The sequence below is a fragment of the Elephas maximus genome, chromosome 12 (genome assembly GCF_024166365.1).
Source record: "Elephas maximus indicus isolate mEleMax1 chromosome 12, mEleMax1 primary haplotype, whole genome shotgun sequence".
Taxonomy (NCBI): domain Eukaryota; kingdom Metazoa; phylum Chordata; class Mammalia; order Proboscidea; family Elephantidae; genus Elephas; species Elephas maximus.
The window spans coordinates 75,092,414-75,118,841 of record NC_064830.1 but is presented as its reverse complement, the minus strand read 5'-3'; the positions used below and the strand labels follow the sequence as shown (position 1 = coordinate 75,118,841).

Genomic DNA, 26,428 nt, shown 5'->3' with positions numbered 1-26,428 from the left:
ATCAACAATAAGCTTAAACAACTTTCACCTATAATGTATCTAATTTGCTTTTTTAAATGGAAAAGTCATATAGTTAAAATCGTGAACAAGTATAATTTGAACCTAATGAACCATGCATCACTGCAGCAGCAAGGGTTAATAAACCAATGTGCTTTGAATTTGTCCAAGTACTGATATTTTTGTATATAAAGATTTAGCATATATAACAGCTATCATGAGAATTGAAAAAAAGATTTTTCCCAAAAAATGAAAATATTAAAACTAAATTAAAATACATAAAGTAGTTAGTATTCCACACAGCATAAAATTTGACATATCAAGTTTACATGTCTCAGCTGACCACGTGTGAAAACACAAAGCAGGTATTAAAACCAATATTATGTCTAATATTTAAAATCACTTTGTAATTGAGGGAACATCTAAGTCCTTAATTAAAAAACACAAATGAAGTGAAAGTTTTAAACTGGTACACACTGTTCACACCTATATTTCAAGTTTGGAAATGCTTATTTGCAAGCAGCAATACAAAAGTATTCATGAAGAATGCATAATCTCTGAAAATTATGAAAACATCCCTGTTACCAATACATTTCTAAATACAAAACTGACTACCATATTTGTTACTTCTGTGTAGCAAGAGAAGTTCATTTTCAAAACAGATAAAATTCAGTCTTTAGGTGTGAATGGTATGAATGAGTCTTTTTTTTTTTAATTTCTTAGTTGTTTGGGATCTTTAAGCAGGGTTGTCTTATGGCATCCAGTTAGGCCAGAGCTGGGAATGCCTCTGGGTCATCTACATCAGGGGCAGAAGCACTTGACTTGTCAGTCCTGCTGCCATGATTGGGATGTCCACCACACCCACGTCCACCCCTTCCTCCCCTGCCACCACGTCCTGGACGGCCAAGTTCTCCAAGGTTGATCTCCAGCTGGGACGTTATATCATTTGCTGGCTTCCGGAAATGATGATCCATGACCGAATCTTCAGCATGAACCTCTTCACCCTTTGACTTGTGAAGAACAAATCCCTTCTTCCACTGCCCATCGGCACCTTCATCTGGTTTTCAGATATTAAATTCTACTTTTGCCCGATCCTCATTTTGAATAGCCTTCCACTCATCCAATGTCATCTCTTTTGGACCCTCTTCCTTTACCTCTTCAACTTCGTTCTCCTCATTCTCAGTGTCTGCCACTGGATGTTCTTCACCTTCAGGTGTTTCCTCAGTCACATTTGATTGATCCAAGTCAGTTAATTCATATTTGACAGTCCCCCAGTTGTGAGATCTGCTTCCTCCCCACTTGTCTTCGTGTTTCAGGCCAGATCTATCACTTCCACTATGCCTATCAAATTCACATTTGCCACGAGAATCAAATCCATGTCCTTGGCCCATTCCACGTCCACGGCCTTCTCAACCTCTTCCAAGACCACCATGGCCCCGAATAGGCCGGTCAATGATTGGTCTATCAACTGAAAATTCTCCTCCTTCACCCTTTTCTTCAAGTGGTTTTTCAAATCGTCTTTTCCGAGGTGGTTGCCTTTCTGGTCTTCTATCCATTATTTTCCCTTCACCCTGAAGTTCCTGATCAGGTCTTCTTCCAACACGTCTAATTCCTTCTTTTTTAAGTGCCATGGGTGGCTGCATCTCCTCTTTCCTGTCAACCACGCCAGCACTGGGAGGCAGTGGGTTCTTGCGGTCTTTCTGGGACTCTTTATGCAGTTGTTTGCCTGCCACATTGGAGTTCGTCTGGGCTGCGGCCTGAGCTGTGCTCTTGACCCCAGGGCCCCCAACACCACCCCCGCCGGCTTCTTTTTTCTTGTTGTCTGCTGCCTTCAACACCTCGAAGGGATCCAATTAGTCGTCAAATAACTGGTCGAATCGGTTGGTGACCACGCAGCCGAAGCCTTCCTGTAAGTGCCCAGGCATGATGGTGGCTGGGCGGTGCGTTCCTCCACAGATTGCTGTGGGCCGCGCTGAGCCAAGAGTGCCTGCTTCAGCTCTTCCCACAAGATGGCCTTTGTTTTGTTTTGATATGCCCAAATGGGTTGGTTGAGTGAGCTAATTTGATGATTTTTGCCTTTGGAGCTCTGACATCCTTTCCCCAGTGGCTAGAGCTGTTCTCAGGTATATCAGTCTAGGAGTCCATTCACTTTTCTTGTATGAATTCAGCTCAGGTGTCCAGGTAGCTGATCATCAAGTGTGTGGTACAGGCTCTGTCCTACAGTCTTAGAGGGACAGGGGTGATTGGTGTAGGTAATGGTATCTGGTTACCGCAGGGGATCACACTCTGAACAAGGCAGGGGGCTAAGAATCGTCCCCCATGTGTCTCTGAGGAAAGCATGTCCCTGTTTCCTAGAGCATACAGATAGGTGGGTTCTGCAGACAGACCATGGGCACCCAATGTTTTTGGTTATAAGGACTGGGAGGTACCACTTATCCTTGGACCCCTGTTGTGGGTGGCTGGGTAACCTGAGTGGAGCCACCAGTCCTTATGCCCATGATGTGGGTTGGTGAGGACCCTGTTTAACAGGCAAAGCAATGTCAAACTTCAAACACCCATCTCTCCACTGCACAGCTGAAATGGTTGGAGTCTGCCAACAGGGGCCTATTCTTCTGAAATAGGCCCACACAGGTCCATGCAGAGGGGAAGGTACTCAAAGTCCATGGACCGTTTATGCCTGGACAGGAGATGCGTCTGTCCTCAGCTCCCCCAGTTAGTGGAGCTGGCAAATTATCTTTTCCCCCAATTTCAAGTTTATTCTATCTCCAAGGCTGGGACGATGGCTCTAGGCTCTCAACAGGGCCTATCTCGGCCCAAAGAAGTCAGCCACTGAAGCCGGCGTGGGAGTAGGCAGGGGTGGGGGTGTGGTGAAATACATACAAGTACTTAGCTTTTGCCAAGAGCGCCATTCTTCTCTGGTTCCGGAGGTGTGACTAGGCTGTGTGGCTGGCTGCTTCTTCCTGAGGAAACTGTGGCCAAACACTAGTGCCAGCCTGTCACCACCGCTCCCAGGAATGGTGCTTGAGGGCTCTCCACGATGCAGGTCTGGTAAGTCCTCTCTGCTTCTGAACCGTCTCTTCCTCCCCCTGCCCCTCAGTTTGTTTTCCAAGCTTGCCTTTGATGCTCAGGGCGCCTAGCCTGTCATAAATATACTCATGAAGACTTGTTTTTCGGGTCTTTGTTGTAAAGAGGGCCCACCAGAAGCGTCTGTCTATTCTGACATCTTCGCTCTACCTCCTGATGCTGATCTTCAGAGAGCTGGTGGAGGGGAAGGTGCCAGGTGATGACACCCGCATCTTTTTGTTACAGCTTTTATATTTTGAAGTGCTTTGGTCTGTTCTACAGGAATATTTGAAAAAATTTAACTGTTTTTATTCAGCAGAATCAGAGGGCTGCAGGAGAGACCTTCTTTGCCCAGGACGATTTCAGCACACATGGGGAGTGGGCCATGTGCTCTACCAGGATGTCTTCCGAGGCTTTGGTTGGATCCTTCACCATAAACTCCACCACGTCCTCCCAGGTGTGTTCCTTGACCTCAGTCAGACCCTCCACCAACTCCTCCCAGCTGTATTCCTGGACTTCTGCCAGACTCTGGACTTCCTCCTCCCAGATGTGCTGAGGACCTTGTTCAGACCCTCCCCCTCCTCTTCCCCACTGTGTTCCTGGACCTAGGCTAGACTCTCCTTCCATTCCTCCCAGCTGTGTTCCTGGATCTTGGCCATACCCTCCATCTGTTCCTCCCACCTGAGTTCCTGGACCTTGGCCAGACCCTCTCCCTCCTCCTCTGAGTTGTGTTCCTGGAACTTGGATAGGCTATCCTGCTCTTCGTCCCAGCTGTGTTCCTGGACCTCAGTCAGTACCTCCACCTCTTCATCCCAACTGTGTTCCTGGAACTTGGAAAGACCCACCTCCACCCAGCTGTGCTCCTGGACCTAGGCCCCACCATCCACCTCTTCCTCTCAGCTGTGCCTGGACTTCTGCCAGACCCTTACCATTTCTCCTACCAGCTGTGCTCCAGGACCTTGGTCAAGCCCTAGTCCTCCTCCCAGCTGTGTTGCTAGAACTTGGAAGGACTCTCCACCTCCTCTCACCAGCTGTGTTCCTAGACCTTGGACAGACCCTTCACCTCCTCCTCCCACCTGTGTTCCTAGACTTCAGCCAGACCCACCTCCTCCTTCTCCCAATATTTTCCTCAACAAAGCCAGGCCCTCCCTTTCCTGCTCCCAACTGTGTTCCTAGACTTGGACACACCCTGTCCCTCCTCCTCCCAGCTACGTTCCTGGACCTTGGCCAAAAACTCCCTCACCTCCTCCCAGCTGTGTTCCTAGACTTTGGACAAAACCTCCCCCTCCCCCTCCCAGCTGTGTTCCTGGTCCTTGACTCAAACCTTCTCTGCCTCCACCCAGCTGTATTCCTGGATCTTATCCAGCCATTCCACCTCCTCCTACCAGCTGTGTTCCTGGACCTTGGCTAAAACGTCCCCTACCACCTCCCAGCTGTGTTCTTGGACCTTGGCCAAAACCTCCCCTACCTCCTCCCATCTGTGTTCCTGGACCTTAACCATACAGTCCATCTTCTCCCAGCTGTGTTATTGGACCTAAGCTAGACCCTCCCCCTCCTCCTCCCAGCTGTCTTTCTGGACCTCTGCCACACTCTTCCCCTTTACCCTCCCAACTGTGTTCCTGGGCCTTGATTCCCCTCCCAAACACAACTGGAGTCCCCACTCCCTAATTTGCCCACAGGGAAGGGGCCACCCTCCCACACATGACTGGCATCACACTCTACCACATGACTGCCGCTCTACTTTGCTACCCAGCTCTTGTCTACCTTACCCACCCAACTGGCCATGTGGTTCTCATCAGCAGCCTCCTCCACATACTCCCAGGCTGAAATGTCCACGGCCTCAACGACCTTTATGCTTCCGGTCTCTGAAGAGCATTACAGAGTTGCCAGAGTCTCCTCTTCCAATACCCTGATCACTAGAGAAAATCAGTTATCAACCAAAATTCAAAACATTTAAAGAAGAATCTTACAAGTGGTATCTGGCATAACTTCATTAGATGTAAGATAAGTACACAACCAGTCTACACTGATATTTGTTTACTCAACAAAGCTTTATTGAGCACCTGCTGTATGCTATGACAAAAAATACACTTGATCCTTGGCCACCTGGCCTTCAGATGCAACAGTCTGAAATAAGTGTGTGCAACAATTGTCAAAAGCTCTTCGGGCTGGAGTGGACATTAACCTGTCGCCATAGAGTCCATTCCGACTCACAGCAACCCCATAGGACAGAACAGAACTGTCCCATGGTGTTTCCAAGCAGTGTGGATTTGAACTGTCGACCTCTTGGTTAGCAAGTGATTTCTTCACCACTGTGCCACCAGGGCTCCAGAGAGGACATCAGGGCCCAAAAAAGTCACCTCTGAAGAAAGTAAGGTTGAGAGACATGCCCCTATCTCCCAGTAAGAATGCCCCAAAGTTGTGTTCTTGACTGTATTCTCGAGTCATTCCGCTCATTCACAACCACTTTCATGACTTAAACTGCCCTCTACATACTAGTGATTCCCATTTGTATATTAGGTAAGACTTCTTTCCCTAAGTTTTCATGTGTCGATATGCTGTCTACAAGAGACGCACTTTAGATCCAATACACAAATGGGTTGAAACTGAAAGGATGGGAAAAAAAATTCTATGCAAATAGCAACCAAAAGAGTTGGATGGCTGTATTAATATCAGACGAAATAGACTTTAGGTCAAAATCTGTTACAACAGACAAGGACATTACACACTGATAAAAGGGTCAATTCATTAAGAAGATATTACCTAACAACAGAGCCCTAAAATAGATGAAGTAAACATGACAGAACTGAGCGTAGAAATAGTTCTACAGCCTTAGTTGTTTCAAAAATGGACAGAATGTCTATACAGAACATCAATAGGGAAATAGAGGCTTTGAACAACACTATAAACCAACTAGACCTAGTAGAACTATATAGAACACTCCACACAACATCAGTAGTACATACATTCTTCTCCAGTGCACATAGACTTTAGGATAGAGCATATAGTAGGTTATTGTCTTAGTTATCAAGTGCTATTACAGCAGAAATACCTCAAGTGGGTGGCTGTAGCAAATGCATTTTCTCACAGTTTAAGATGCTAGAAGTCTGAATTCAGAGTGCCAGCTATAGGGGAAGACTCTCTGTTGGCTCTGGGAGATGGTCCCTATCACTCTTCAACTTCTCTTTCTTGGTTCCATGGAGATCTCATGTGGTGTGGCATCTATCTTCCCCCATTCTGTTTGCCTGCTTACTTGGCTCCATCTGCACTTTTATATCACAAGAGAGATTGAGGGAAGGTGGCGCCAAGATGGTGGGCTAGTCAGATGCTTCCTATGTTCCCACTTACAACAAAGACCTGAAGAAACAATTGAATCAATTATGTATTACAATGTAGGAGCCCTGAACACCAAATACAAAGTTGAGGATCTGGACTGAGTGTTACAGGGAGGGAGACACAGTTCAGAAGCACCAAGGATTTGCCAGACCTGATCTGGCCAGCACCTTGGAGTCTAGATCGGCTGGCTCACACTGCCTAAGGCAAGCAGCAGTGCTCGGGATGCATTTTCCACACCTGAAGAAACTGAGCGGTGGAGAGTCTGCTCAAGCCTCCGGAACCAGGGAGAAGCAGTGCTGAATCTGTGAATGTTAAGTGGAAGTGTCTAACCTACCACAATGGATGAAAAAATCCCTTCTCCCCTTTGGGAAATACCTCTACCCCACTTACTCACCCCCTCCCCCCACTCTGGTACAGCTATTGCCTTGCCCCCTGGGCCACAAGTACAACCTGTAGCTCATCCCAAGCCATTCTGCCAGCTGTGGAGAGGGAACAAATTAATAAACAGGAAAAAATAATCTGCCAGCTCCCCTAAATCAGGAACTCAGGGCAGGCACAGCCCCTTTGGCTAGATACAGGCACAAAGGATCCACAGACTTTGAATGCCCTTCACCCCTACCTAGACCTGTGTGGGGCCATTTCAACAGCATACGCCCTCATTACCACAGTACAACAGGGTATATACCTGAAGCCTATTTTCAACTGCAACAGTTAACGGGGAGTGGCAGATTCATGACATCTGACACCACCCTGCCCATAAAGCAGGGTCCTTACCTACTCACATCAGGGGCCTGAGAACTGGTGGCTCCACTCACTCCACCTAGCCACCCGCAACAGGGGTCTGAGAATAAGTGTTGCCTCTCAGTCTCTACAGCCAACAGTACTGGGTACCCAGAGTCCAGTTACAAAATTCACCCACTTCCGCACTCTAGGGAACAGGGACATAAATTCCACTCAGGCGCTCAGCGGCAGCTGTCATCCCCCTAACCTTGCTCAGCACATAACCCCCAACTGCAACCAGATACCTGTGCCTGCTCCAATCACCCCTGCGTAGTCCTGCCCTTCTAGGATTGTAGGTGACACCCTGCACCACGCACTCGATGACCAGTGACCTGGACACCTGAAGTGTACCCACTCAAGAAAAGTAAATGGACTCCTGGGTTCGTGTACCTAGTAACACGTCTAACCACCTGGTGACAGGACCTGAGAGCTTCAAAGACGCCAATAATCAATGTAGCTCACATGACCAGACTACTTGGGCATACCAAAACAAAACAAGAAGCTAGGACACAGTAAGCAAACATGAAATAAATATAATACATTTTTGGTGGTTCAGAGTCAACAGTCAATATCAAATCATATAAAGAGGCACACCATGATGGCTTCAGCAAGTGACCAAAACAAAGGACCAAGAAACCTCTTGGAGGGAGAGAGGGTCTTAGAGTTTCTAGGGGCAGAATTCAAAAGATTAATATACAGAGTTCTTTAAGAGATCAAAAAGGAGATTAGGAAAAATGGAGACCATGTCAAGGAACACACAGACAAAGCAACAGATGAACATAAGAAGGTTATATAATGGCATAATGACAAATTTAACAGGCTGCAAGAATCCATAGACAGACAGCAAATGGAAATCCAAAAGCCAAGTGTTATATATCCAGCAAAACTGACTCCCAAATATGATGGCAAAATAAGGGCATTTCCAGATAAAAAGAAGTTAAGGGAATTTGTAAAAACCAAACCAAAATTACAAGAAATACTAAAGGGAGTCCTCGGGTCAGAAAATTAATAACATCAGAAAACAACTCAAAACTAGAACACAGGACAGAACAACCAAATATCAACCTAGATAGGGAAGTCACAAAAATAAATCAATGCTGAAACCCTAAAAACAGGGAAACGGGAACATCAATATGTAAAAGATAACAACATTAAATCAATAAAGAGGGAATAAAAAATGAAGTCATGGATCTTTCATATGGAGAGGAAGTCAAGGCAATATAGAGAGATAAAAGTTTGATTTAAGCTTAGAAAAATAGGGGTAAATAATAAGGTAACCACAAAGGAGACTAACAATTCTACACATCAAAATAAAATACAAGAAAAACATAAAGATGCAGGAAAAACAAAATCAACAACAATGAAAATGAGGAAAAGACAATATATAGAGATAAAATACTCAGCACAAAAAATGAAGTGGAAAAAAGGAACTGTCAACAACACACAAAAAAGATACCAACATGACACCACTAAACTCATACCTACCCATAATTATACTGACTGTAAATGGACTAAATGCACTAATAATGAGACAGAGAGTGACAGAATGGATAAAAAACACTATCCATCTATATGTTGCCCACAAGAGACACACATTAGACTTAAAGAAACAAACAAACTAAAACTCAAAGGATGGAAAAAATACATCAACCAAACAATGACCAAAAAAGAGTAATGACCAAAATAGTAGGGGTGGCAAAATTAATTTCTGACAAAATAGACTTTAAATCCACCACAAAGGATAAGGAAGGACACTATGTAATGATTAAAGGGTCAATATACCAGGTGGACATAACCACAATAAATATTTATGTGCCCAATGACAGGGCTTCAAAATACATAAAAGAAACTCTAACAGCATTGAAAAGAGACTTAGCGCTACAATAATAGTAAGAGACTTCAATACGCCACTTTTGGTGAAGGACAGAATATCCAAAAAGAAACTCAGTAAAGACATGGACGATCTAAATACCACAATCAACCAACCTGACCTCATAAAAAAAAAAAAAAAAGACCTCATAGACATATACAAAACACTCCATCCAACAGCAGCCAAGTATACTTTCTTTTGCAACACACATGGAACACTCTCTAGAGAAGACCACATACTAGGCCACAAAAGCAAGCCTTAACAGAACCCAAAACGTTGAAATATTACAAAGTATCTTCTCTGACCATAAAGCCATAAAAGGTGGAAATGAATAACAGAAAGAGCAAAGAAAAAAATTAAATACATGGAAACTGAACAACACCTTGGTCAAAAACTACTGGGTTATAGAAGAAATTAAGGGAAGAACAAAGACAGTCACAGAATCAAATGAGAACGAAAACACATTCAACCAGAACCTTTGGGACATAGCAAAAGCAGTGCTCAGAGGTCATTTTTGCAGTAAATGCACACATCCAAAAAGAAGAAAGGGCCAAAATCAAAACACTTACCCTACAACTTGAACAAATAGAGAGATAGCAGTAAAAAAATCCCTTCGGCACTGGAAGAAAGGAAATAATAAAAATTAGAGCAGAAATAAATGAAATAGAGAACAGAAAAACAATTGAAAGAGTTAACAAGACTGAAAGCTGGTTCTTTGGAAAGATCAACAAAATCAATAAACCATTGTCCAGACTGATAAAAGAAAAACAGCAGACAAAGCAAGTAACTTGAATAAGAAATGAAATGGGAAATATCAAAACAGAAACCTACTGAAATTTAAAGAATCATATCAGATTATCATGAAAAATTGTACTCTAACAAATTTGAAAACCTAGAGGAAATGGACAAATGTCTACAAACACACTACCTACCTAAACTATCACAGACATAGGTAGAACAACAAAATAAACTTATAAGAAGAGACTGAAGAGGTAATTTAAATTCTCCCAAGGGAAAAAAATAGCCCTGGCCCTGAGGGCTTCACTGGAGAATTCTATCAAACTTTCAGAGAAGAGTTAACACCAGTACTACTAAAGGTATGTCAGAGCATAGAAAAGGATGGAATACTCCCAAACTCTTTCTATGAAGCCAGCGTAACCCTGATACCAAAAACAGGTAACGCCACAACACAACAAGAAAATTAAACACCAATATCCCCCATGAACTTTTTTATCCCCCATGAACTTAGATGCAAAAATCCTCAACAAATTCTAGCCAATAGAATTCAAAAACATATCAAAGAAAATAATTCACCATGACCAAGTGGAATTCATGCCAGGCATGCAGGTCTGCTTCAACATTTGAGAAACAGTCAATGTTATCCATCACATAAATAAAATAAAAGATAGGAACCAGTTGATATTATCGATTGATGCAGAAACGGTATTTGACAAAGTCCAATGCCCATTCATGATAAAAACGCTTAGCAAAATAGACATAGAAGGCAAATTCCTCAACATAATAAAGGACACTTAGACAAAGCCAACAGCCAACATCGTAGTAGACAGAGTCTGAAAGCATTGCCCTTCAGAATGGGAACCACACAAGGATGTCCTGTACCACCACTTTTATTCAACATTTTGCTGGAGGTCTGAGCCAGAGCGGTAAGGCAAGAAAAAGAAATAAAGGGCATCCAAGCTGGTAACAAAGAAGTAAAAGTATCCCTATTTGCAGATGATATGATCTTATACCCCCCACATGTCTGTCAGTTTCACCAACATAAACAGCGACTATATACATGGACCTCGCCACATGGAACGCACAGAAATCAAATTGACTACACCTGTGGAAAGAGACAATGGAAAAGCTTGATATCATCACTCAGAACAAGGCCAGGGGCCGACTGTGGAACAGACCATCAATTGCTCATATGCAAGTTCAAGCTGAAACCGAAGAAAATCAGAGCAAGTCCACGAGAGCCAAAATATGACCCTGAGTATATCCCACCTAAATATAGAGACCATCTGAAGAACAGATTTGATGCATTGAAAACTAGTGACAGAAGACCAGATGAGTTGTGGAATGACATCAAGGACATCATACATGAAGAAAGCAAGAGGTCATTGAAAAGACAGGAAAGAAAGAAAAGACCAAGATGGATGTCGGAAGAGACTCTGAAACTTCCTCTTGAACGTCGAGCAGCTAAAGCAAAAGGAAGAATTGATGAAGTAAAACAACTGAACAGAAGATTTCAAAGGACCTCTTGAGAAGACAAAGGAAAGTATTATAATGACATGTGCAAAGAGCTGGAGATGGAAAACCAAAAGGGAAGAACACGCTCAGCGTTTCTCAAGCTGAAAGAACTGAAGAAAAACTTCAAGCCTCGAGTTGCAATAATGAAGGATTCTATGGGGAAAATATTAAATGACCCAGGAAACATCAATAGAAGATGGAAGGAATACACAGAGTCATTATACCAAAAAGAATTAGTCGATGTTCAGCCATTTCAAGAGGTGGCATAAGATCAGGAACTGATGGTACTGAAGGAAGAAGTCCAAGATGCTCTGAAGGCATTGACGAAAAACAAGGCTCCAGGAATTGATGGCATATCAATTGAGATGTTTCAACAAACAGATGCAGCGCTGGAGGTGCTCACTTGTCTATGCCAAGAAATATGGAAGACAGCTTCCTGGCCAACTGACTAGAAGAGATCCATATTTATGCCTATTCCCAAGAAAGGTGAGCCAACCGAATTAAGTTATAGAACAGTATCATTAATATCACACGCAAGCAAAATTTTGCTGAGGATCTTTCAAAAACGGTGGCAGCAGTATATTGACAGGGAACTGCCAGAAATTCAGGCCGGTTTCAGAAGAGGACGTGGAACCAGGGATATCACTGCTGACGTCAGATGGATCCTGGCTGAGAGCAAAGAATACCAGAAGGATGTTTACCTGTGTTTTATTGATTATGCAAAGGCATTCGACTGTGTGGATCATAACAAATTACAGATAACATTGTGAAGAATGGGAATTCCAGAACACTTGATTGTGCTCATGAGGAACCTTTACATAGATCAAGAAGCAGTTGTTCGGACAGAACAAGGGGATACTGAGTGGTTTAATGTCAGGAAAGATGTGCGTCAGGGTTGTATTCTTTCACCACACCTATTCAATCTGTGTGCTGAGCAAATAATCCAAGAAGCTAGAGTATATGAAGAAGAACGGGGCATCAGGATTGGAGGAAGACTCATTAACAACCTGCGTTATACAGATGACACAACCTTGCTTGCTGAAAGTGAAGAGGACTTGAAGCACTTACTAATGAATATCAAAGACCAAAGCCTTCAGTATGGATTGCACCTCAATATAAAGAAAACAAAACATAACTGGACCAATGAGCAACATCATGATTAACGGAGAGAAGACTGAATTTGTTAAGGACTTCATTTTACTTGGATCCACAATCAACAGCCATGCAAGCAGCAGTCAAGAAATCAAAAGATGCATTGCATTGGGCAAATCTGCTGCAAAGGACCTCTTTAAAGTGTTGAAGAGCAAAGATGTCACCTTGAAGACTAAGGTGCGCCTGACCCAAGCCATAGTATTTTCAATCGCATCATATGCATGTGAAAGCTGGACAATGCATAAGGAAGACCAAAGAAGAACTGATGCCTTCGAATTGTGGTGTTGGCGAAGAATATTGAACATACCACGGACTGCCAAAAGAAGGAACAAATCTGTCTTAGAAGAAGTACAACCAGAATGCTCCTTAGAAGCAAGGATGGCGAGACTGCATCTTACATACTTTGGACATGTTGTCAGGAGGGATCAGTCCCTGGAGAAGGACATCATGCTTGGCAGAGTACAGGGTCAGCAGAAAGGATGGAGACCCTTAATGAGGTGGATTGACACGGTGGCTGCAACAATGAGCTCAAGCATAACAACGATTGTAAGGATGGCTCATAGCTTTCACATCATGGCAACACCCAAGCCGCCACAGTAAGACGAACAGACAGATTAGATAAGTATTGCAAACATCGGCAGGACCACCCATGGTGGACAGGTTTCAGTGGGTTTTTCAGGCTATGACAGAATAGGAACAAAGGCCTGGCAAATTACTTCTAAAAGTTAGTTAATGGAAATCCTACGGATTACAACAGAATATTTTCTGATACACAGTTGGAAGATGAGCCCTCTAAGTTGGAATGTACTGTAAACACATAGTGGCCAAAACAATGGGCTTGAGCATAATAGTGACCATGAAGATGGCACAGGACCAGGCATCATTTCATTCTCTTGTCCTTGGGGTCATCATGAGTAGGAGCTGACTCAATGGCAACTAACAGCGACAACAATGTTCACAGAGAAGAGAAAAATGATGTACAGGATTAGGTGGCCTAGGTTGTACTGTGGGTAACTGTGATGATTACTATTGTGTGTCAGCTTGGCTGCGGCATGATTCTCAGTGTTTTGGCAGTCCTATAATGTTGTGATCGCTTCCCTGTTGAGATTTGATACGTGATCACCCCCATGATGGGATCTGCTGCAAGTAGCCAATCAGTTGAAAGGGAGTTTCTGTGGGCACATGGCCTGCATGGAGCGTGGGGAAACATTCTGGCAGCGCTCAGTGGCTTTTGCTAGATCTGAATCCTGCAGCTGGCTCCTGTTCATCTGACCTCCGGTTCTCAGGACTTGAGCTAGCAGCTTCCCTGTGGTCTTGTCTGCCAATCTTGGGATTCATCAAACTTCACAGCCTGTGAACAACAGCCGTGCTCTCCAACCTGCCGATCTTGGGTTTGCCAGCCCTTGCAGCTACGTCAATCAGGAGAAGCGTCCACCCTGAGCCATGGACTTGGGACTTTCCAGTCTACAACTGTGTCAGCCATTTTATTGATATATACATATATGCTTTTCTGGTTTTCCTTCACCTCAGAATCCAGCCTAAAACAATAACAAACAGCCCAAAAATCTTAGTGGCCGATACCAATGAAAGTTTATTGCCATAGGTCTTCTGCGAACTCTGCTCCACGTCCCATCATCCTGGGACCTGGATAAAGTGCAGCCACCCTGTAGACACTTGCCAGGTATTATGCTGATGGGAAGACAGGGTGGTCAGCCTCCCATCTGAGGGGTTCTGAACTCTTCTGCCTAGAGGTAACACGCTTCACAGTTCATGGGCCAACGCAAATCGTGTCGCTACATTCACTTTCAGAGAGTCAGGATGAGGACCCGAGTTACCTGGTGAACCCCATACAGAATCCCACATGGTGTCAGCCTCTCTGAGGTCTGTGCAGGTGACAAGGTAAAGAGTCGGAAATGGAAGGAAATGATAGCAGGACTGAGTCAGGTCGGGTTTGCTTTCTCCTTGTGCAGGTGGAGTTTGTTCCCGACCTGCCCAAAACCATCACTGGCAAGAGATGAAACTCAGTGAATTTAGGAAAAAGGAGTTTGGGCGGATTGAACCAACAGTCACCTCAGGCCCCTTGAGTGAACTTGGGCACACCCCTCCCCGCCTCAGTTTCCCCTATGTGGTGGGGGGAGGTGTTGTTGAGAAATCTGATTTCAAAGGGGATCAGGAGTGCCTAGGTTCCTACATTTTTCCTCTTTGAAGTTAAATTCAGTCAGGACCCTTCCTCCCACTGCTCTGTCCCTTTGGGGTTGCCAGGAAAGCGCTAGGACTGGGGCTGAGGAGTAATACAATGCCACCATCAATGTCTACAGTTGTACTGTTTTGTGAGCTTGCTCTGTGCCTGGGCCTGTGCTAAGCACTTCTCACAACATCCTCTGCGAGTCTCCCCAACCCTCAATCTGAGATAACCCAGGCCAGAAAGGTTCTCCCTACTGGATCCAGCACCACCAGGCGGCCCCATGTGCCCGTTTCCATGGCCAGGTACACTGAGGCCCGAAGGGAAACTCCATGTGGCCCTAGGCTCAGGCTCTGCTGGGCTCCTACTGGGCCTCACAGGAGGGTGGGCCCAAAAGTCACCCAGGAGCAGTGTCTACAGGGTTGGCCCTTGGTTGGTGCCTGTACTCGTTTCCCAGTTAGTCCAGCACCTGCCACCATCCAGTGGGTCTGTTGCTTTGTGCCTGACAGTAATGCTGCTGTTGCTGTTACCACCGCCGGACCTCCTGGCCACCATGGTGAGTGAGGGATGAGGGCTCTCTGGGGATCCAGGAGCCCCAAGGACTACCCCAGTCCACCCCAGGTTTGCTGCCCATTCACCTCTAACCAGGCCCCAGGAGCCCTCCCCCTTGGATATCCCTAGAGATCTCTCCTACCCAAACCTTTGCCAGGGACCCAGGACTGCCCCAACTCTCCCACCAACCCCCAGCTACTCACACCACCCCAGGGACACAGAGCCCTACAGACCCTCAGGCCTCCCTAGGACACCCACACAATCACCCCTCCCAGGAACCCAAGACTCCCCCAACCCCACCCCCGATCCTCTCTCACTCACTATAACTCTCTGCAGCTGCCCCCTGGTTGGGTGTCCTGTGAACTGATCCTTCACTCCCTCCATCCTTGGGGCCTGAGGTGGGACCACCAGGAGCACACCAGAGGCTGATGGATCAGCGACAGAAGGGCCCAGCCCCATCTGAGGAAGGAGGATGGGCAAACTGTCTCCTCTCACCTACATGGGGGTGGCCCTCGAAGAAGTACCCTCTGTGGCTGCATGTTCCTGGGGAACACACACACACACATACACACACTCAGTGGGAAATGTATAGATGGAATGAGCACACAGACGCTTAAACAGAGACCACCCGGTCTCAGCTGGGAACACAGATGTGGGCTCATGTACAGGTTCACAGGGCCCCACACAGCAGACCCAGGCAGAGACACTATGGGGAGCGCACGCACACACAGACACACACTCAGGGTCACCTGAGACAACCCCCAAGCAAACTGACACACAATGGACAGTAAGGAACACACAAAGGAGCAAATTTACACAAGCACACAGATCCAAAACACAGACACACACAGACACTCCAGCAAGGAAACACATGCCCAGATACACACACTCACACACACAGAGGCACAGGCACAGAGATACATGGATTTCCACAAATGACATACACCTCTTCACTGAGACAGACACACAGACACATACAGAAGACCATAGAGACACAACAGCCACACGAGAAAACACAACACACAATCAATATACTCACCGACTCAGAAACTCAGAGAAAGCCACACAGATTACACAACTGCACGCACACATTCACACACATGCACAGACCCTTGGCCCCACAGGACACACAGAGGGCCCTGGCACTCCCAACAGAGGCCACTGCAGGCAAACGGGACTACGGTCCAGGCATGCCCTGCTCCATCGAAGCTGTCACAACAGGGAGTGCTTTCCTGGCTCCAAATTCATGCTGGGGCCCTCTAGAGGGCTGTGCCCAAGGCTCTGAGAGTGGCCAGGCCTAGGTGGCTGTGGCAAGAGCCTCTGGGCACAAGGTTGGGACTTGGATCCTGTCAGGGACCCTTAGAGTGGGGGTGTCTCGTACAGCCTGGTGGATGCAGAGGTCAAGGTAGGCCACAGGAACTGTTGTCAATTTTCATAGGTGTTGTGATGATTAGTTATGTGTGTCAGTCATACCTGTGTGTGCAAAAGTAAGGGAAGGCAAGGGGCCTGTCCTACAGGATAAACAGAGGAAATGCCCAGTTAATAAACAAAGCATATTCCAGACAGGAGTAACATTATAAATAATGGGAACTCCAGAATACCTAATTGTGCTCATGCCTAACCTCAACATGGAACAAGAGACACTTGTTCAAACAGAACAAATTGCAAAAGGTGTGTGGCAGGGTTGCATTTTTTCACCTTACTTATTTAATCTGCATGTTGAACAAATAATCCTACAAGCTGGGCTATATGAAGAAGACAGCATCAGGAAAGGAGGAACACTCATTAACAAATTCAATAATCAATTGACACAACCTTGCTTCCTGAAAATGAAGACGACTTGAAGCACTTGCTGATCAAAGTCAAAGACTAGAGCTTTCACTATAGATTTCGCCCGAATGTGAAGAAAACAAAAATTCTCACAACTGGACCAATAAACCACGTCATGCTAGATGGCAAATATACTGAAGTTGTCAAAGAGTTCATCCTACTTCGATCAATAATAAATATCCATGCAAGCTGTTGTTGTAGTTAGGTGCCGTTGACTCATATCAACGCTATGTACAACATAATGAAACACTGCCCAGTCTTGGGTCATCCTCGCAACGGTTGTTATCCTTGAGCCCATTGCTGCAGTCACTACTTCAGTCCATCTTGCTGAGGGTTTTCCTTTTTTTCACTGGTCCTCTACTTTACCAAGCATCATGTCCTTCTCCAGGGACTGATCCCTCCTGACAACACATATCCAGAGGATGTGAGACACAGTCTCGCCATCCTTGCTTCTAAGGAGCAGTCTGGTTGTTCTTCTACCAAGACAGATTTGTTTGTTCTTTGCGGGGTTGAGGGTGTATTCACTATTCTTTGCCAACACCACAATTTAAAGGTGTCAATTCTTATTCTGTCTTTGTTTTATCCATCGTCCAGCTTTCCCACGCATATGAGGTGATTGAAAGCACCATGGCTTGGGTCAGGTGTACCTTACTCTTCAGGATGACATCTTTGCTTTTCAAACCTTTAAAGAAGTCTTTTGCAGCAGGTTTGCCCAATGCAATGTGACTTTTGATTTCCTGACCGCTGCTTCCGTGGGTGTTGATTGTGGATCCAAGTAAAATGAAATCCCTGACAACTTCAGTCTTTTCCCCATTTATCATGATGTTGCTTATTGGTCCAGTTGTGAAGATTTTGTTTTCTTTTTGTTGAGGTGTAATCCATACTGAAGGCTGTGGTCCTTGATCTTCATCAGTAAGTGTTCCAAGTCATCTTCACCTTCAGCAAGCAAGGTCGTTCACCTGTATATCGCAGGTTGTTAATGAGTCTTCTTCTAATCCTGATGCCCCATTCTTCTTCATATAGTACAGCCCCTCGGGTTATTCCTTCAGCATACAGACTGAATAAGTATTGCAAAAGGATACAACCTTGATGCACATCTTTCCTGACTAAACCACGCAGTATCCCCTTGTTGTGTTCCAACGACTGACTCTTGATCTGTTATAGGTTCCTCATGAGCACAATTAAGTGTTCTGGAATTCCCATTCTTTGCAATGTTATCCATAATATCTTATGATTCATACAGTCGAATGCCTTTGCATAGTCAATAAGACACAGCGAAATATCTTTCCTGTGCTCTCTGCTTTCAGCCAGGATCCATCTGACATCAGCAATGATATCCCTGGTTCCACTTCCTCTTCTGAATTTCGTTTGAATTTCTGGTAGTTCCTGGTCGATACAGTGTTTCAGCCGCTTTTGAATCATCTTCATCAAATTTTACTTGCATGTGACATTAACGGTATTGTTCAATAATTTGTGCATTTGGCTGGATTACCTTTCTTGGGAATAGACATAAATACGTATCTCTTCCAGGCGCTTGGCCAGGTAGCTTTATTCCAAATTTCTTGCATTGATGAGTGAGCACTTCCAGTGCTGCATCCATTTCTTGAAACACCTCAATATGTATTCCATCAGTTCCTGGAGACTTGTTTTTTGCCAATGCCTTCAGTGAAGCTTGGACTTCTTCCTTCAATACCATCGGTTCCTGATCATATGCTACCTCCTGAAATGGCTGAATGTTGATGAATTCTTTTTGGTATAGTGACTCTGTGTATTCCTTCTTTTGATGCTTTGTGCGTCATTTAATATTTTCCCTGTAGAATCCTTCAGTATTGCTACCCGAGGCTTGAATTTTTTTTTTTTTTTTTCAGTTCCTTCAGCTTGAGAAATGCCAAGTGTGTTCTCCCCTTTTGGTTTTCTATCTTCAGACCTTTGCACATGTCATTACAACAATTTAATTTGTCTTCTCGAGACGCCCTTTGAAATCTTCTATTGAGTTCTTTCACCTCATCATTTCTTCCTTTCATTTTAGTTGCTGGACGTTCAAGAGCAAGTTTCAGAGTCTCTTCTGACATTCATTTTGGTCTTATCTTTCTTTCCTGTCTTTTTAATGACATCCCCTGGTAGCGTAATGGTTAAGTGCTATGGCTTTTGGTTAAAAGGTTAGCAGTTCGAATCCACCAGGTGCTCCCTGGAAACTCTATGGGGGAGTTCTTATTCTGTCTTATAGGGTTGCTATAAGTCAGAATCAAGTCAATGGAAATGAGTTTTTGTTTTTTTTGCTTTCTTCATGTATGATGTCCTTCCACAACTCATCTGATCTTCAGTCATTAGTGTTCAATGTGTCAAATCTATTCTTGAGATAGTCTCTAAATTCACATGTGATGTGCTCAAGGTCATGCCTTGGCTCTTGTGGACTTGTTTTAGTTTTCTTCAGTTTCAACTTGAACTTGCATATGAGCAACTGATTGTCTGTTTCGCAATCAGCCCCTGGCCTTGTTTTGGCTGATGGTATTGAGCTTTTCCATCGTCTCTTTCCACAGATGTAGTTGATTTGATTCCTGTGTATTCCATCTAGCAAGATCCACGTGTACAGTAGCCATTTATGTTGTTGAAAAAAGGTATTTGCAATGAAGAAGTCACTGGTCTTGCAAAATTCTATCATGTGATCTCCAGCATCATTTCTATCACCAAGGCTATATTTTCCAACTACCAATTCTTCTTCGTCTCCAACTTTCGCATTCCAGTCACCAGTAATTATCACTGCGTCCTGATTGCACGTTTGATCAATTTCAGACTGCAGAGGTTGGTAAACTCTTCAATTTCTTCATGTTTGGCCTTAGTGATTCATGTGCAAATTTGAATAATAGTCTTACTAACTGGTCTTCCTTTCAGGTATATGGGTATTATCCTATCACTGACAGCAATATACTTCAGGATAGATCTTGAAATGGTCTTTTTGACGATGAATGCATCCATGTAAACAGCAGTCAAGAAATCAAAAAATGCATTGCATTGGACGAATCTGCAAAGGACCTCTTTAAAGTTTGAAAAACTGGAAATGTCACTTTGATGACTGAGATGCCCCTGACCTAAACTATGGTCTTTTCAATCCCCTCATGCATGCAAAACCTGAACAATGAAAAGGGAAGGCAGGAGCAAAGCTGATGCATTTAAAGGGAAGGCAGAAGAGAAACTGTGGTGTTGGCAAAGAATATAGAATATACTGTGGAGTGCCAGAAGAAAAAACAAATCAGTCTTAGAAGAAATACAATCAGAAGGTTCCTTGAAGTGAGGATGGCAAGGTTTACTTTGGCTCTCTTGTTTTGGACATGTCATCAGGAAAAACCAACCACTAGACAAAGGACATCGTGTTTGGTAAAACAGAGGGTCAGCAAAAATACGAGAAGCCTTCGATGGGATGGATTGACACAAGAGCCATAAAAATGTGTCCCATTATGTCCTATAAGGTTGCTGTGACTCGGAATGGGCTCCATGGCAAATAACAACAACCACCCTTTAAAATATAGAACAAAGAATATACTACCTTGGTTTAAATTAAACGAGCAGATAAGATATCCTCATATGTATTCTAAAAACTACATTATAAACACATAAAGATACTCAATAGATGTGAAGATCAGATGTACAGTTATCAGAGCAATGCCCATACAAATTGACATATTATTCCAATATTAATATACATAAAATATCAAATGGAGAAAGCTCCTATGCTGAAATGAAAAGCATATTTGTGCAAATAGATTCCAACTTTTTGTGTAACTCCTCAGTGTGGGATGATATTTTGAACCCAGGAGAAAAAGTCAATAAAGCTGTCCAGTGAGAAATCCTGAGTACACAGAAAGCTCCACGACTATTAGAAGGCCTAGCCCCTTGCTTACAGCAAATGAGGGAAAGTAACTTGGAAAGCATGTTTGGTGGATGTAAAACTTTAACAAGACATATACTTCTGAATGTAAATATAGGAAAATGAAGGAATGGGAAATGTATGGTTCACTGGATCCAAGTATCAATTATTACGGGAATAGATAAATTTTAAACAGGACATTATGAACACCCCGACTTTGCCCTTAAAGTGAAGACATAAAAAGTTTACTGTGTCTGAATCTTGAATTTTTAAAAGAAAAAAAAATTATTTTCAATGACTACATCCAACTTACAGCCATTGGCTTGGCTATTAAAAATTCTAGCAACTTAAGTCCTGTAGAAATTTCATCGTAAAGAGTATTAAGCTGTGTCAAATATCAATAGTTGGTACTAAAATAGATATCAACGTTCTTTATTCATCTAAATCTGATTCAGGAATTGTGCTTAGGACAATATTATACCGACTTGGAGCAAGTTTTGGTAATTTTTTTTTTCAACATTAATGGCGACGATGGGGTCCTATGAAATACCTTCAGAAAGCTGAAATTTGAAATTATTCGAGGTCATCACTGAGTCATGAGAATCCTCAAACTTGGCAATTATCTCAATTGAAAATGAGACAAAAAAATAGAATTATATTTAAAAAATATTATTGATGACTATCGTTCCATGGGAGTCCTGGTGGTGCAGTGGTTAAGAGCCACAGCTGCTAATCAAAAGGTTGACAGTTGGAATCTACCAGCCGCTCCTTGGAAACTCTATGGGGGAGTTCTATTCTGTCCTACAGGGTCGTTATGAGTCAGACATGATGGCAAATTTTTTTTGTTTGTTTGTTTTTGGTTTTGGTTTGTTTTTATGCTTCTATGAGGATTCCCCGGGTTGCGAAGATGGTTAAGCACTGGACTATAAGCCAAAAGGTTTGTGGTTGGAAGCCACCCAGAAGCACCTCGTAAGACACACCTGGCAATTTGCTTGCGAAAGGTCACAGCCTTCAAAGCCCTAGGGAGCAGTTCTACTCTGCTCACATGGGTCGCTCTCAGTCAGAATCCAGTTCACTCCACCACAACTAACAACGGCAACGCCTTCATGAAAACTAGGACAGTAAAATTATAGTAATTTCTAGTATATTAATAAAGAAAATAATTAAAACTAATGTTCAGGGTTTTAATACATCTACTTTTCAATTTTTTTTTACTATTTCCCAGCTTCTTCAAAGTTACAGGTAAAAACTGAAACAAAAACCAAACCCACTGCCTTCAAGTCAATTCCGACTCATTAAAAAAAAAACAAAAACCGCAAACCCATTGTTCTTCCATTTGATTCCGACTCATAGCGGCCCTATAAGACAGAGTAGAACTGCCTCATAGGCTTTCCAAAGAGCGCCTGGTGGATTCGAAACTGCCAACCTAGCACTGAACCACTACGCCACCAGAGTTTCCACAGGGCTTCTACCAGGGTTTCTACGGGGTTTCCTCAGCTGTCATCTTTACGGAAACAGGCTGCCACATCTTTGTCCCGCTGAACGGCTGGTGGGTTCCAACCGCAGCCAAGCGCTTAAACACTGAGCCATCAGGGCTCTTTCTAAAAGTAAAAACCAAACCAAACCGTTGCCGTCGAGTGCATTTCGACTCATAGCGAAAAGTAAAAGGAACCATTAAAAAGTTAACAACAGCCTGTACACAGGGCCGCGCATCTTTCCTTTGACCTCAGGCTCCACCATGACTGGCCTGGAGAAGCCAGAGCAAAGCTCCTTCTCCTCAGCACTCTGGGCCCCTTTTAAAAGGAAGCTTTGTACTCACTGTTGACTCTCAGGTCCCAAAGCCTCGGGCGCCTCCCTGGGGCTGGGTCCTGTGGAAACGAAGCTCTTCTTCCCGCCCCAGTGGCACCTTCACCAGCCAGGCTGACACCCAGCTCAGCGCCTCTGCTCTCTGAGGAACCAAGGGCCAGAAAAGGAGACGGGGCGCCCTCTGCCGGCTGTTGGCGCGCAGGGAAGGTGGCTTTGCGCCTGCTCTTTAGCGGAGGCCGCGCACTCCTGTGAAGGACAGACATTCTCAGTTCTAAGTGATATTTAAACAAAAAAATAGGTTTAATAGGAATTTCACCAGCAATATTGGCTGATCTCCAGGGAGAATTCTCCATCATCACGTTAAAATGAAAACACGTTAATTAACTCCTTGACCAATGCTCTTCAAAGCTTGAGTGGAATAACTACATCCTTTAGTTGGGGAAAAAAAAAAATTTTTTTTTTTTTTTTTAGTTGGAAATGGGTGTTTTATCAGCGATCTCTTAGACACCATTTCTGATCCTCTTGGCTCTCTTATCTCTGTTTCACATGCTACTGTGACAACCAGCTCTGAAGGCTCAGATGTACTTCATGAGGGACCAACATTACAATCTCCTGCACTTTGTCCCTGTGTCACATGACTCCCCACCCTTCTCTGGGTTTCTATGTTGATGCTGAGGTGGGAGATGCCCCTTGATCAAAGCCCACACATGCACAGCCAGGTGCCTTGTTAACTCTGGGTGTGTGTGCGGTCTGTGTTTGTGTGTGTGCAGAGAGTGAACGGTCATTGTGCTTGGGCTCCGTATGTTGTTAGGGTGTGTACATGATTTTCATATTTGGGTATGATCAGAGGGTAGATAGTCATTTCAGGGTCTCTTTGTATGTATGTTTGCTATGGTCAGTTGGGTGTATGGACATGTGGGAATTTAGACAATATGCAATGAGTGTGTGCTTATCAGACTTCGGTGTGTTTTTAAAGTGGGCTAATGTGAGAATGTGTTGCCAGTGTGTGAATTCAGGATGTGAGTGTGGTCAAAATATGTGTGAGTTCTCAGTGCTGATGGGTTGTTAGAAGATAAAAAATCATTTACAATATCTGTGTGTGCTGCACTCATGTTTATGTGCTTAGAAGTTGTGTGATCAGTGTGAATGTGTGTGTCTTGAGCGTGTGTTTATGATGTGGTTAGAGTGTTAGTAACGAGCAGCATCAAACACTTGCCCAACTACTCAGCAGTCACCTTCCCTGGAGCCCCAGTTTGTCTAGGAAATGCCCAAAGGTTATCTGAGGGGCCTGGAAAAAGGAAGAAAGAACAGAGGGGTCAGGGCAATGGGAGCTACTAATGCTGAAGACAGAGAAGTGCCCAGGTTCTTGACCCGCTGGAGACAGGGATTTGGGCTCTGTAGATTTAAAGGGTCCGGGAGCCTGCAGGCACCAGGAACTGTAGACCTATATGGGATCGTGATTGAGGGCTTTGTGTAATAGGGTTTGTGACTAATAATGTTCAGCATCTTTCCATGTGCCTGTCGGCCATTTGTAATCTTCTTTGGAGAAATGTCAATTCCTTTGCCCAGTTTTGCATTGGGTGGTTTGCGATTTTGTCCTTAGTTTTCTCAATAACTTCTGGATACTAGACCTTTATCAAATATGATTTGCAAACATTTTCCCTCATTCTGTATTTGTTTTCCACTCTCTGGTTAGTGTCCTTTGATGCACAAGAATTTTTCCTTTTGATGAAATTCAATTTCTCGACTTCTTTAGTAGGTGCTTGTGCTTTAGATGACACTTCTAAGACACCATTGGCCAATCCGAGGTCATGAAAACTACACCTGTGTTTTCTTCTAAGAAGGCTTTTATAGTTGAAGTACCTATATTTAAAACATTATTTTGAATTAATGTTTGTATACAAGGTGAGGAAAAGTCCAACATCAATTTCTGTATGTGATATCCAGTTCCCCTAGCGTCATTTGTTGAAAGACTCTTCTTCCTTCATTGAATGGACTTGGCAGCCTTGTGGAAAAGCAATTGGCCTCGTAGGTGAGGGTTCAGCTCTGGATGCTCAGTTCTATTCTATTGATCTATATGTGTATCTCTATGCTAGTGCCACACTGTTTTGATTATTGAACCTTTGTAGTAAGTTTTGAAATTGGAAATTGAGAGTCCTGCCACGTGGTCTTCTTTTTCAAGATTATTTTGGCTACTTGAGTTTCCTTGCAATTCTGTACCAACATCAGAACCCACTTTACCATTTCTACACAAAAAGGGTAGCAATTTTGATAGGCAGGGAATTACATATGTGGATTACTTTAGGGAATACTGCCATTTGAAGGATATTAAATCTTTCCATTCACCAACACAGGACCTTTCCATTTATTTAGATCTTCTTTAAATTCCTGCAGAAATGTTTTTTAGTTTTCAGGGTACAAATCTTTCAACCTTACCTCATTGGTTATATTTATTCCTAGGAACTGTATTCATTTGGATGCTATTGTAAATGGAATTTTTTTCTCGATTTACTTCTTGATTTTTCAATGCTACTGTATAGACATTCAGCCGATTTTTTGTGCTGATCTTGTATCCAGTAACCTTGCCAAATCTGTTTCTTTGCTCTAACAGTGTTTTTTGTTAATTCTTTAGGCTTTAATCTTTACAAGATCACATCAACTGTAAGTAGGGATAGTTTGACTTCTTCCAATCCAGTGTGGGTAATTACTTCTTTTCTTGCCTAATGCGGCCAGAACTTCCGTTACATGTTGAACAGAAGTATTCACAGCAAGGATCCTTGTCCCGTTCCTGATGTTAGGGGAAAAGCTTCCAGTCATTCACCATCAAGTATAACGTTAGCTGTGGGTTTTTCCTATATGGTCTTTATCATGTTGAGAAAGTTCCCTCTTAGTTCAAACTTTCTCAACGTTTTTTTCATGACAGAGTATTGGATACTCTCAAATGCTTTATCTGAATCAATCAACATGATCATGTATGGGCTTTTGTGCTTCATTCTATTAATGTAGTCTGTTACATTGATCGACTTTTACGTAAAATCACCCTCGCATTTCTGGGATAAATCCCTCTTGCTCACAGTGTATAATCCCTTGGATGTGCTCTCAGATTTACACTGAGGATTTTTACATCCATATTCTTAAGGGATAGTGCTCTACATTTTTATTTGCTTATGAGGTCTTTCTATATCTGGCTTTGGTATCACTGAGTTCACACATATTCCTTTACTCCTGAGATTTCTCCTTTGATTCGTGTTTCATTTAAAACAGCACATTACCAGTTCCACCATGGGGAGTTTCTAGTTAGTGCTCTATCATAATTTCCAGCACGATTATGTTATGATCACAAAACAAGAGAACATGTTCTCTGTGATTTCATTCCTCTGACATTGATGGAGACGAGCTTCAAGTCCAGAATAGAGTGATTTTTTTAAAAGTACCACGTGTGCTTGAAAATAACGTTTCCAGTACAGCTGTTAGGAATAATGAGATAAGCACATATATATATCGCTTTGCTATTCAAATGTTCCACATCCTTACTGATTTTTGTCTGTTTACTCTATCAGTTGCAGAGAGAGGGCAGGGGTGGAAATCCCCTGCTCTGCTTCTCTTTGTTTCTTATAGAAGCTCTGTCACTGTTCACTCTATAAGTTTTGTAGCCAAGACTTCGGATGGGAAATTCTGGGAGCTAGGGAAAGAGGGGAACAACCCAGAATGTGGGGGACAAGGAAGATGGGTTGGGAAGGAC

The 26,428-nt window shown here is 43.5% G+C and overlaps 1 pseudogene; it reads right to left on the bottom strand.

Annotated features, from left to right (window-relative positions):
- Positions 1 to 469: 469 nt before the first annotated feature.
- LOC126086658 (plasminogen activator inhibitor 1 RNA-binding protein-like) lies at positions 470 to 1,977 on the bottom strand (annotated as a pseudogene).
- Positions 1,978 to 26,428: the final 24,451 nt, after the last annotated feature.